Source organism: Cibotium barometz, chromosome 14 (assembly GCF_041138505.1).
Source record: "Cibotium barometz isolate CiBa-2024 chromosome 14, ASM4113850v1, whole genome shotgun sequence".
NCBI classification, from domain to species: Eukaryota; Viridiplantae; Streptophyta; class Polypodiopsida; order Cyatheales; family Cibotiaceae; genus Cibotium; species Cibotium barometz.
Window position 1 is genome coordinate 8,927,956 of NC_141059.1, and position 12,319 is coordinate 8,940,274.

Genomic DNA, 12,319 nt, shown 5'->3' on the forward strand with positions numbered 1-12,319 from the left:
TCCCTTTGTCTCTCTAGCTCCCCCTGCCTTGAGACTAGCCTCTTTCATCTGTGTGTTCGCTGCATGCAAATCATTACTCTATTGATGTCTATAATTTTCCCTTTGTCTCTCTAGCTCCCCCTGCCTTGAGACTAGCCTCTTTCATCTGTGTGTTCGCTGCATGCAAATCATTACTCTATTGATGTCTATAATTTTGATTTCCAAAATGGCCACCATATCGACCACAACCTCTGCATCTACTTGAATTTAAGTAGAATGCATGTTCTAAAGTGTTCTTACTTTGGGAGAAAGAGTCTTCACCCAAAGACTTCTCTTCAATTAACATGACACCAAATCCCAAAACTTGGGAACATTCTCTCTTACAATAATAAAGCTCTTGAATGGCTTGTACTCTTTACCAAGCCCATTCAAATAGACACTTACCAAGTCATCATGTTCCACTAAGACATTAATAGATCTAAGGGATTCAACAATACCCTTGATCTTCAATGCATTCTCATTGATAGACATGTTCTTCTTCTCCATTGTATGCAGGTCCTGTTTTAGCAGCAACTTCCTTACCTTTTTGTTTGTCTAGAACATCTTCAACAGGTTTTGCCATGTAACTATTGGAGTGTCGGTATCCTGACCTATCATAGTGTTTGTCTCATTTAACATAGTTCCAAAATCCTTTTCCCATTCGGAAATTGGTCATTCGAAACTTCCATGCATGGAAGTTGTTCTTGTCAAGATTCTCACTGACAATTTGGTTGATGTTGTCAAACATATTTGCTTGTAAAACAACTAAAAATCTACAAACAAACAATTATGTAACCTCTAATACAACAATATTTGGGGTAGCTCTTGTAGCACAATCTATATGTCATAACACGTGACCAAAGTACATGTACATACATCCACACTCAATAATACATGTGTAATCAGTATCTGAACACCTAAAATACATTGTCGGATTGCAATAACCAGAGTTCGAACAAAGACAGTTCTAAACTAAAACTTCCTAGAAATGTCTGAAAACACACCACAGTGGAAATACACCCGAAACGTAAATTTGGCCCTAAAATTTCATAGTATGAGGTTCTGCACACCATATAGGTACCTCCGCACTTGTGAAGGTAGCTCCCCCAATCAGAGATGTGTGGCTCCTAGAGCTACTAAGGGGATGTCATACCAAAATAAGAAGAGCAAGAGATGATGATGCTCTTACCCGTGTATAGCTTCCTTTGCCTTCCTAGCTTCCTTTGCTTGCCACTCAGCTCCTTAGCCTGAACCAGGGTCTGATACCATGAAAATATTGGGGAAGGAGAGCTCGAGCTCTTACAAGTATACATACACTCACATAACACGGATAAGATGTACATAAAGATGGAAGGCTAAAATCTTTTTTTTGTTGTTGCTCTTAAAAAGAGGTCTACAAAAGATAAGCGAAAACCAACATAAGTACTAGAGTACTATGTACAAGTGATTCATAATGTGAACACACTAAGTAGGTGAGTTGGCAAGATGAGTATGCCATAACTTTGTTGGACTAGGTAGGTGTAGTCCGGTTATAGAATCACTCGCGCGAAGATCCATCATGTTAGCAACTACCAAACACACCAGTGGTGTAAAGGTGGAACGGTCACCTAGGCATGTCATGAGTGTCAACTTATGTTGAACTTGACATCTTAACAGAGATGGGAGGAGCATATGGTGGAAGGAAAGAGATAGATTATTAAATTTCTAGATAGAGAATGGCTGGGGAAAAAATCTCCCTGTGAGCTCCCATGAGAAAACTCACTTTATGACCTCCTTATGTGTGTTCCCATTTGTTGGGCACTACTCTCAAAGTGCGAGTGACCCTCTCAAACTAGGTTCCACTTATTTCAACAACATAGTGCACCCCTTCCTCTCTACTTCTCTTAGAGTGACAGCAAATTTGCACAAAATTGATAGTATCAAAGCAACACACACTAGAATAAGCTTGGAAACCATATCTTAGACAGACATGACAATGAATTCATCAGCTCCATCTAACCAACCTTGAGGTACAATGAGCCTCTTAAATAGACGAATCACTTATAGTTGGACACTCGATGAGTTCACTCCACATGCCAACCTAGTTTGTTGAGCCTACCTCACGAGTTAACTTAGTTGTGCACCCTTATTTCTTGTACACCTAATTATTATAGACCATACAAATTCTTTACCGCTCATAAATAGTAATACAAAAAGGAGTGTTCCATGGCCTTTATAACTAATGCCTATGGGCTAAGTCATCTAGCCCTAGGACCGTGTCATTCCAAGACATATTGTTGACTAGTAGAAAACCAACCACTAGCATGAGTTGTGTGTTCTAGAGTCCTTGGCCACTTTAAAGACAGCCTTGACTGCTACCAATTTTTTCTTTTCTCTTATAATACCATTACAAATACATTCTTAAAAGAGAATAAAATGAGACTCTTTACATACAAATCCTTGCCCATGACTCTATAGGTTCTCATGCAAGCTTGGCATTGTGCAGTCAAGATGGGCCCACTAGCTTTGTGTGAAAAGGGGTCATTCAAAGGAAGTGAAATTAGAATTTGGCCTAACGGGTGAAGTTAAAGCCTTAGAGACATCCACTTTCCATTAGAGACAATCATGGAATGAGGCAAAGGTGTTAACCATTTCCTCTCTAAGCTTCAACCATGCTCTTCTCTTTGATAGATAACTCAAAGTAGAACTCTCTCTAGAAATCTTCTTTCTTATGTGAGGACCATGCTTTTTTGCTTTGTGTGGCCTCACCCATCAATAGAACCACCCTCTCCAAGCAATCTTTACAAGTGTTTGGGTGGCGATAACAAGCAATAGGTGCCCAAATCCACTTTGTTATTGGGGTACCCACATCAATTCTGAGTCTATGCAAGAAAGGTGAGAAACACTTCAATCCCATCATGATGAGTACGGAATTTACCACTTTAGCACATGTTTGGATACAACGAGTCTAGTACCTATAAGGCTGCTCACCTTTAAGACGATCTTCTAGACTTCGTAGTACCGCTCCTTCCATTGGACTACCCAGTACACAAAGTCGAGATACGACTTTATGGACCACTACTTTGGTACTCCTCGTCACCAATTTCGGGGACAAAATCTAGATATGGTAGGGGGTATGTATTGGTTAACATTTCTATTGTACCCAAGTTTATGCCTTTTGAACACTACCTTTTGCAATCACCCTATGCACTTATATGATTGCTTTTGGGCCAAATGCAAGAAGGAGCATTGATACAAAAGGTATACGGGCAAGAACAAATGAAGTCCCTCATCAACCAATAGGGTGGGCTCATCAGTGGGATAGATGTTCCCTTCATCATGGGGTGTGCAAGGCTAGACATGGCTACTATGATGGGGACCTTGCTAGGGTGTTGCACTTTTCTCATGTCTCGTTTGGGAACTTGATTGGCTTCTTGTTGGGTTTGCTTATTGAGCTTGGTTGTTGGGCCTTGGTTGCCCCTTTGGCTTAAGGCCGGCGTTGTCGTGCTGTGGCACGTCCATGTAGTGAAAGAAGCTCACAGACCATCCCATATGAACTCAGATGCATGGGCAGAAAAAGGTAAAAAGGGTCAAGGCTGCCTTTGCTTTGGTGTGAAAGGAACATGGTGGCCTTTTTCTTCAAAAATAAATAAAATAAAATAAAAAAGGGATAAATCTGGCCAGCTACGTGGACCTTCACGCAGCTGCCAGCGCATCTTCTGGACGTTGCGAGAGAGTGCATGGAGTCGGCGCAGCTGGTGATTCTGGGGGGGGGTGGCGCCGAATCCAGAAAAAAAAAGGCGGTTCTCAGGTGGGGCGCTGCAGCAGATAGGCAGCTGGAAGAGGTGGGGGTTCGCGGTGTGAAGAGCCAAGGGGGCTCTAAGGGGTAGCTGCACACGCTGGTGGTGCGCAGCACAGCAACAAAGGCTGGTGCCTCTCCATTTTTCTTGTTCGCCCTAACCCTAACCCTGCCCTGCCCCTGAACCCCGCCATGGCTCTCCACCTTCTCCATGGGACCTTCCACATCACTGTCATGCAGGCCTCCAACCTCACCGATGAACACCGCCACACCGGTGGCGCTCCCAAGTTCTTCCGCAAGCTGATCGAAGGTGTGGAGGATGCAATCAAGGTGGGAAAAGGTTCAGGCAAACTGTATGTGTCAATTGAAATGGAAAATGCTAGGGTGGGCCGGACTCGAATCATAGCAGATGAACCCAGCAACCCAGTGTGGAATGAGTCCTTTCATATTTACTGTGCTTACAATGTTGCAAATGTGGTGGTGATGGTTAAGGATGACAATCCAGTGGGTGCATCAATATTGGGCAAGGCCAAAATTCCTGTAACTGAAATCCTATCCGGAGAGGAAATTGATCAGTGGTATGACCTCTGCCATGAGGATGGGGAGGCACTCAAAGGCGGGGCAAAGATCCATCTCCGAATGCAGTACTTCGACATCTCAACTGATCCATTTGTTGGAAAAGGTGTGATAGATGGAAAATATCCAGGTGTTCCCTACACGTTTTTCCGGCAATGGAAAGGGTGCAAGGTGACTTTATATCAAGATGCTCATGTGCCCAACAATTTCTGCCCCAAAGTCTATCTGAGTAATGGCAAATTGTATGAGCCACACAGATGTTGGGAAGACATTTACATGGCAATAAGTGGTGCAAAGCATCTGATATACATTACAGGCTGGTCTGTGTACACACAGATAGAGCTGATTCGTGATAGGGAGGGGCCGATAGAGGGCTCAGAGGGATTGACACTGGGGGAGCTGTTAAAGAGGAAGGCAGCAGAAGGGGTGAGGGTGAATATGCTGGTTTGGGATGACAGGACCTCTGTAGGGGTTTTTAAGAAGGACGGGCTGATGACAACTGTTGCTTGCAAATGAAGATCAATACCAGGATGCAACAAAAACGATACTTAGGGCTCTTGAAAAGAGTTCCACTTTGTAGATGAATGTGGGAGAGGGTTTGATAATAATCCCACATGGGGACTTATGGGAGTCCTAGAATTTTTGTATAAAAGGTGGCTCATTTGAGAGCTTAGACACATTGGGCAAACTCATGTTTGAGCTCTCTTGAGACTAGCTCTCCCTCTTCTTCCATAGAGGTGCAAGCTCTTCTCTCTCCCCAGCTACATTATTGTAAGTCTATTCTTTTGTTAATGCAATGAGTGATGTTTGTCTCTCTTCTCATGTCTATTCTCTAGTAAGCATGTTTCTTTGTTGTTGATAGCTTCAAGGAGTGTGTGCATGCTAGGAAGTAAGATCTTGAGAATGAAGGATGCTTTGAGCTTGTGTATGCAATAGCTTAGCTTTCTTCTTGTTTGGATGCATGGAATGAGTGGGATGTTGAGTGATTGAGTGTGGCAAGATTGAGCTTGAGTATGTGTTAGTCCATGTCAATAGTAGTAGTTTTCTTCACATTCTCTCCATTTGTGGATAAGCTCTTGTGCACCGGTACGGGTCGAATCCCTAGCTCCGAAAGGGATGCAAATCCCATTGGATTGAGCTTAGTGTGGATCGTACTCCTCTTACTACAAGAGAGAGAGTTTTCCGTCTCTCCATTGGCGCCGCTGCCGGGGAGAAGACTCAAATCCGGTTGAGAGTGTGTGGAAACCACCACTATTTCCTCTTTTGGTTGCAAAACCATTGAGTGATTAGGTTAAGTTTGGGTGTGTGATCCCGGTGTGAGTGGATAAGGTTAACCATTGAGCGGTTGAGGTTTCTCCCGCATTGTTTTTTTTATGTTTCATTGCTTTTATGTTTTTTCAAGTACCGTTCATTATGTTTACCTTCATTGTTTTTTGTCATTTCATGCTTTCATGCTTTTCACTAACATGTAAAAAACAATAAAAATTTTGGTAGCAAGCAAGCAAGTAAGCCGTGCCATTCCCTTTCATCAAGATCACTATTGTAATATATAAAATCTATATTGCCTTCTTGGTGTGTTGTCTTGGATGGTGGCAAGAAGAGATTTATATTTTTTGCAGGACTGTATCGTGGAAGTCGGCGGCTGAAAGGAGGCAGAGAAGACGTTTTGTTTTAAAATAAAATTAAAAAAAAACAAACAAACAATTATATATATATATATATATATATAATCGTTTTTTTTGTTTTGTTTACATTGACGTGGCGGGACTGACAGTGGAAGGCTGCATCTGAAGAAGACGTCGGCGGCAGCAAGAAGACGTCGGCGGAGGCAGCGAGGGACAGCACAATCAACAGTTGACGTGGCAATTGACACGTGTGCAAGTACGGCTGGCTGCATAGGCTGTACTGTACGTGTGGTTGGCTGCTGCGCAGGAGGTGAGGCGGCTGCAGGTACTGCCACGTAGGCAGGTGCACAAGCTTAACGCTGCCACGTCTATAGCAGGGCAGTAGAGGCAAAGAGAAGCAAAGCTGTGCAAACAGGCACAAGGAGGGCAGTAGCGATGGCGGCTGGCTGAGGCGCTGGTGGCTAGCTGCCATGCAGGCAGGTGCATATAATGTGGGCAGCAGCAGCGAAGCGTTGTACAGTACGCAAAGCATGGGCGCAGCAGTTGAAGGCAGCAGGACATGGCCGTGTGGCGTGTACGTTTAGAAGCGCACGTGTAGAAGCGCAGTTGGAGGCGAAGGAATCGAAGGAGAGGAGAGAGCCTGGTGCAGCGTGGAGGTAACGCAAGCGCAGAAGGGAGAAAAAGAAGAGAAGGCGGCCGGCTGCATTGGCATAAGCGAGAGCCAGCTGCTGTGCCGGCGAGAGGTGACTGTGAAAGGAGTAGGCGCAGCGGTGAGGAGGAGGCCGTCGGCAAGAGAGCAGGCGAAGGTTGGCAAGAGAAGCTGAACGGGAGCTGCAGAAGGAGGTGAAGGCAGCTGTAATAGCTGGAAATGCACAGAAGGCGGTGCCAAGCCGAAAAAAGAAAGTGGAAGCTGGCCATTAAGGAGGGTTGATTGCAGCAGCATGCGAAGGAGCAACACGTGAAGGAGCGGCGACAAATCCGGACGAATTCGGCGGAGCGGCGATAAGGTTAGTGGATTTTTCATTTTTTTTTTATTTTTTTTTTATTAATTTTTATGTTTATTTATTTTTAAATTAAAAAAAAAACAAACAAAAAAAAATAATAATATTTCTTATTTTAAACAAAAAATAAAAAAAAAGAATAGTAGAAAATCCCCAAAAAAGAAAAAAAAGAAAAAAAAAAGAATAGTAGAAAATCCCAAAAAAAAAAAAAGAAAAAAAAAGAATAGAATAGAAAAGGAAAAAAAGAATAGAAGAAAATTTAAAAATTTAAAAAAAATATATATATATATATATAGAGAGAGAGAAGAAAGAAAGAAAAAAATTTAAAAAAAAAATTAAAAAAAATTAAAATTAAAAAAAAATCTTTTTATTTGTTTTTAGGAGTCCATAGTGTTTGCATATTTTTTATTTTTCATTTCTGTAATTTTTAGCATATTTAGGGAAATTTGTATTGTTTTAAATTTTTGTAATATATATATATATATATTTAAAAAAAACAAAAAACAAAAAACAAAGACAAAAACAAAAACAAAATAAAACAAAAGGAAAAAAGAGAAAGAGATATTTTTAAAAAAAAAAAAAAAGAAAGAAGTGTTGAATCCATTGTTCCTTGTTTAAAATTTTTGCATAATTTAAGTAGCTTGCATTTTTTATTTTTTATTTTTTATAAAATTTTTGTAAATGAGGCATAATTAGTATAGTCATATTTTTATTTAGCACGAAATTCATTCATTTTATTAAAAAAAAAAAACAAAACAAACAAACAATAAAAACCAACAAAAAAAGGAAAAAACAAACAAAAGAAAATTTTTGATTTTTAGGAGTCTATTATTTTTTTTTGCATATTTTGTAGTTCTTCATTTTTTTTAATTTTTTGCATAATTAGTGTAACCTGCAATTTTTTCATTTTTGTAACTTTGTGCATAGTTAGTATTTTTTTAGTGTGATTCATAATTTTGTGTATAATATTTAAAAATAAAAAATAATAAAAATAATAAAAAAGGAAAAAATCATAAAATCATAAAATCATTAAAAAATAAAAATAAAAATAAAATAAACAAATAGGATAGATAGTTACGCCACACATTTTCTTTTTTAGTTGCCTTTAGTGATTAGGTAGGAAAATATATATATATATATATACATATATATATATATTTTTATCAAAAAAAAAAAAACAAAAACAAAACACAAAAACCAAAACCAAGACAAAACAAAACACAAAAAAAACCAAAACAAAATTTGACCTTATGCACTTACGGTCAGGACGTCTGATAGATTCTGCCATAGGGCCTAGGGCACCTTCTCGAGTGCCTACTCAGGAAAGTGGGACCCAATCGATAGGAAACTTGGCAGATATTGCTGAAACCCTTTCTGAATCCCAATCCGATACCCTTTCCTCTAGAACAACTAGTTCATTGTCCATGGACAATCTAGGGCCATCAACTAGTCATCCCGTAGCCCCAAATAGAACACCCACAAGATCCTTTAATCCATTTGAGGCTGACACCATGGGGTTAACATTCAATGTGCGACTCCAATATGTCTACACAAATGCTCAAGGAGCTGAGATCTTTAGGGACCCACAACAAAGGTACCTTGTTAAGATCGCAGACATATTCTCAGAACTTGATAGAGCACCTCTAGTCAATGACCAAGGTAACATGTACATGGGTGGAGATGGTGTTCGCTATGAAGTCACCTACCATCCAGAAAAGGTAGACAAATTAGGGGAGCTCTCTAAAACAGAGTTTTTAGACATATCACAACTTTCCAGAGCAAGGGAGTCTAGAGATGATTGGCTTATCGAGCTAGACATGCCTGGACCTTCCAATGCCCAATCCTCAAAGCCATCCATAGATGATTTGCTTCTGGTAGATCTCAATTTGGACAAGGATAGGAAAGGCAAGTGTAAAATGGATCAGGGGGCTGAAAGCCAATGGGAGTTTGTACGACAAATTCCTGTGACTACGGTCTTACAGGATGACCCACTTCAAGAGGTCTATAAGGATTCGTTAGAGGGATATTATGCCACAACTAAATCGCCAGAGCTGGATCTTCCTCTAGCTTATGTAGTGGTAGTTGAGAAGTGTGCAGGACACATGAACAGAATAGTTGATAAATGGGCCAATGAATATCGAACGTTAGATTGGAAAGAGATTAGGGAACTCACGTGGAAGGGACAACCATTATTTATGGAAGTGTTCTCAACACGTACAGCCAAACCAGGAGAGACAGCCTTTCTTAGAGAAACTGTTGCTCCTCCCCTACGAGAGTTCACTAGAGAGGGACCTTCAACATCTAAGTGGACCACTGCTAGTAGCCCAACTCTAGCACCACGATATCATCCTACACCAAATGTGCGACCACAGGTCACACCACAACAACATCTTTCCCACTATGACAATCGGATGAGAGGGGAGCCAACTCGGCCTCCTATAAGTGCACCTCCTGAAATGAGGGTGACAAGATCTTTAGAGGGGTTTGGTGAGGCTGGTAATAGGGCACCCACACCAATTTTGGAAACATGTGGACCATCTTTCCAAAGAGAGGAACAGTTCCCACTAAGAGTAAGAGGCCGTAGGCCCTACGACGAGTATTCACGACAAGTACGGCCATCAACTCTTCAGAAATTGGTAAAGAAATATGAAGGGTCGGGAGATCCATACGACCATGTAGCAGCTTTTAGGCAAGCAGTTCGAGCTGAGCAAGTTGCTGATAAGCATACTCAAATAGAAGGGTTTGGACTCACTCTTGAAGGAAAAGCCCTTGCTTGGTTTCAGGCATTAGAGGCTTCAGACAAAACTTCTTTACGAGTTTTGGAAGAGAGATTCATTGCTGCTTTTTCCTTGATGGGAATTCAACATGACACAGTAGCGCATATCTACTCTTTCAAACAAGGTGAGAATGAGAGTGTTAGAGACTGTGTAAATAGAATGAAGCAGTACATTAATCGTTGCCCAGAAGATGAGAAGCCCGCCCAAAGTCGATTAATTTCTCTCTTCTTAAAAGGCCTCAAAAATTCGACACTGCATACACATCTCTATGCTAAGAAACATACAAGTTTCAATGAGTGTTGCCATGATGCTATGGATTTCACCGATAACTTCAAGTTCCAGGATGGTTCTGGCCCTGAGGTGAAACCTAGAAATCAGTGGGGTGATGATCAAAGTTCAGGGTCTAGCGCACTATTAAATCCAGACCAAATAGCCAACCTAGTGCTAAGGAGATTAGGACAAACCTATCGTCCACCCATGCATCCACAACAGCACTGTATGTTGAGAAAGTCTCTGCTACTCAACAAGCTTTATCATGTAAAAAGGGCGATGTTTCTACCTTACCCGACCCACAATCAACATCTGCTCTTGAAGCTCCAAAAAAAATGATGTGGATAATTGATGAGTACTCAAGTGAGGGCCATGGCTGGCATGTTCCAACTACTCTAGTTGTTGCTCAAAGAAGGCCAGGCAAGAAGGATTCATCAATGTGGCTACCCAAAGATGCGTACAAACTTGTACCATCTCTTCCAGTTGCTAAGCCTCTTAAGAAGCACATCATTTCCAAGCCTAAATCTCGAATTGTTACTCGATGGGTCCCAAAACGGGTTCTTAAAGCACAAGGTTACTATGAGGGTACAACAGCAATTTGGCTTCCAAAATGCCATGCTGAGCAAAGGGTAAAAGAGTGTATCCAAAAGATTCCAAAAGCCACCCTTGATTTTCCATATCAGTGGGTACAAAAGAAATCAACACAGACTCTTCAAGAAAGGAAATGTGGCTGTGATAGCACTTACAAATCCACTTGTGTTGATATTCCTAATACATGTATTGAAACACCGGTTGACCCGATTTCTCCTTGTTACATGATTCAACCATCAACTGGTGTACATAAGTCAAGTCCAAAGGAGTCTCATTTGAGCATAGATTCTGGTATTTCAATGCCTAAATCCTCTTATCTTGCTCAAATTCCTCGACATTTGATAAAATTCCCACCCAAGAAGGACACAACTAAAACTAAAGATAAGGCATTAACACTACAAATGAAGCTCTTTGGTCGATCAATGTTTGAATAGTGTAATTCCTTATGCCTTTAAAGAATTATGTTCTTTTTGAGATGATCCCCACCATCAGCGCAAGAGTGAACTCAATGACTCCACAATAAGATCGACAAGCCAGGGCACTTTTCTCCCATTGGGTTTTTTTCCCCTCGGCTATATTTGGTGATTGGCACCACTAACAAATTTTATTCTTTTGTTTTTTCTTTGTTTGTTAATAAAACTTTGTGCAGAGATCTCAGCTTAAGAAGAGCATCAGATACGCCCCTACAGTCCACCTATCGTGCACACAAATTAGGAAGGGGGGAGATATGCTATGCCTACAGGGATCAAGGAGGAGCAATCTGCACAAAATCAGCAATTATTCAAGGCAAACGAACAACATCAACAGGGCACTACAACAGGTGTATGCAAATCTTATTCTTTATTTCTTTATGTGCTCTTATCTTTCGAATATATGGTTTGCATGTACACAATATTGGCTGGTTTGAGTTTTGATTAGTAGTTAAAAGGTGGTGAGTACATTCTAGAGTCTTAGAAAACTTAGTAAGAGATATTTCTATTCCAAGACAGTGTAGGATATATACCAAGGGAGTATGCCAAGTACTTATGTCTTCAAGGTATATTAGTTATCCCTAGTGGTAGTTATCTCTTAGATATGAGCTGGGTGCTACGAGTAATAAAAATTTATGAAAATATACCCTACAAAAATATATATACAAGGTGAATTGTGACATGAAGTGTCTACCGCCATGCGAAGTGCTTGGTAGGACCTGGGGCTGTCTCAGCACCTTGGGGCCGATGCCTTGGTTTCCATGGGGTGAACACTGATGTCTAGAAGCTTCAATAGAGGACCTTTGAGGAATCTATCGCCTTGATAGATGTTGGTAGGACTCGGGGGTACACTATGGGCCCTCGAAACCGATGCCCTCATCTTCAAGGGGTACTCCTTAGGTCATAAAAGAAAGAAAAAGGGTCTGTCGCCCTTGAGATACTTAGCGGTCTTTAGATTCTCTTGGCGGAGGTCTCTTGGCCATTGCTCGGGTCTCATGGGGATAGAAACTTAATCTTTATCACCTTCTACACACATATTTAAAAAATAATATAAAAAAGAAAAAAAGAAAAAAAGAAAATGAAAAAAAAAAGAGAGAGCTCCAATCACCTTTGCTCATACTTAGGAGTAGGGTTGCCACTTAGGAGTAACTTACATACTGATAGGACATTGAGACTACGGTCATAACCGGAGGTGTACAAAGACACTTGCCTT

At 40.9% G+C, this 12,319-nt stretch overlaps 1 pseudogene; it reads left to right on the forward strand.

Annotated features, from left to right (window-relative positions):
- The first annotated feature begins 3,988 nt into the window (after window positions 1-3,988).
- Window positions 3,989-4,888, forward strand: LOC147631623 (phospholipase D alpha 1 pseudogene; annotated as a pseudogene).
- Window positions 4,889-12,319: the final 7,431 nt, after the last annotated feature.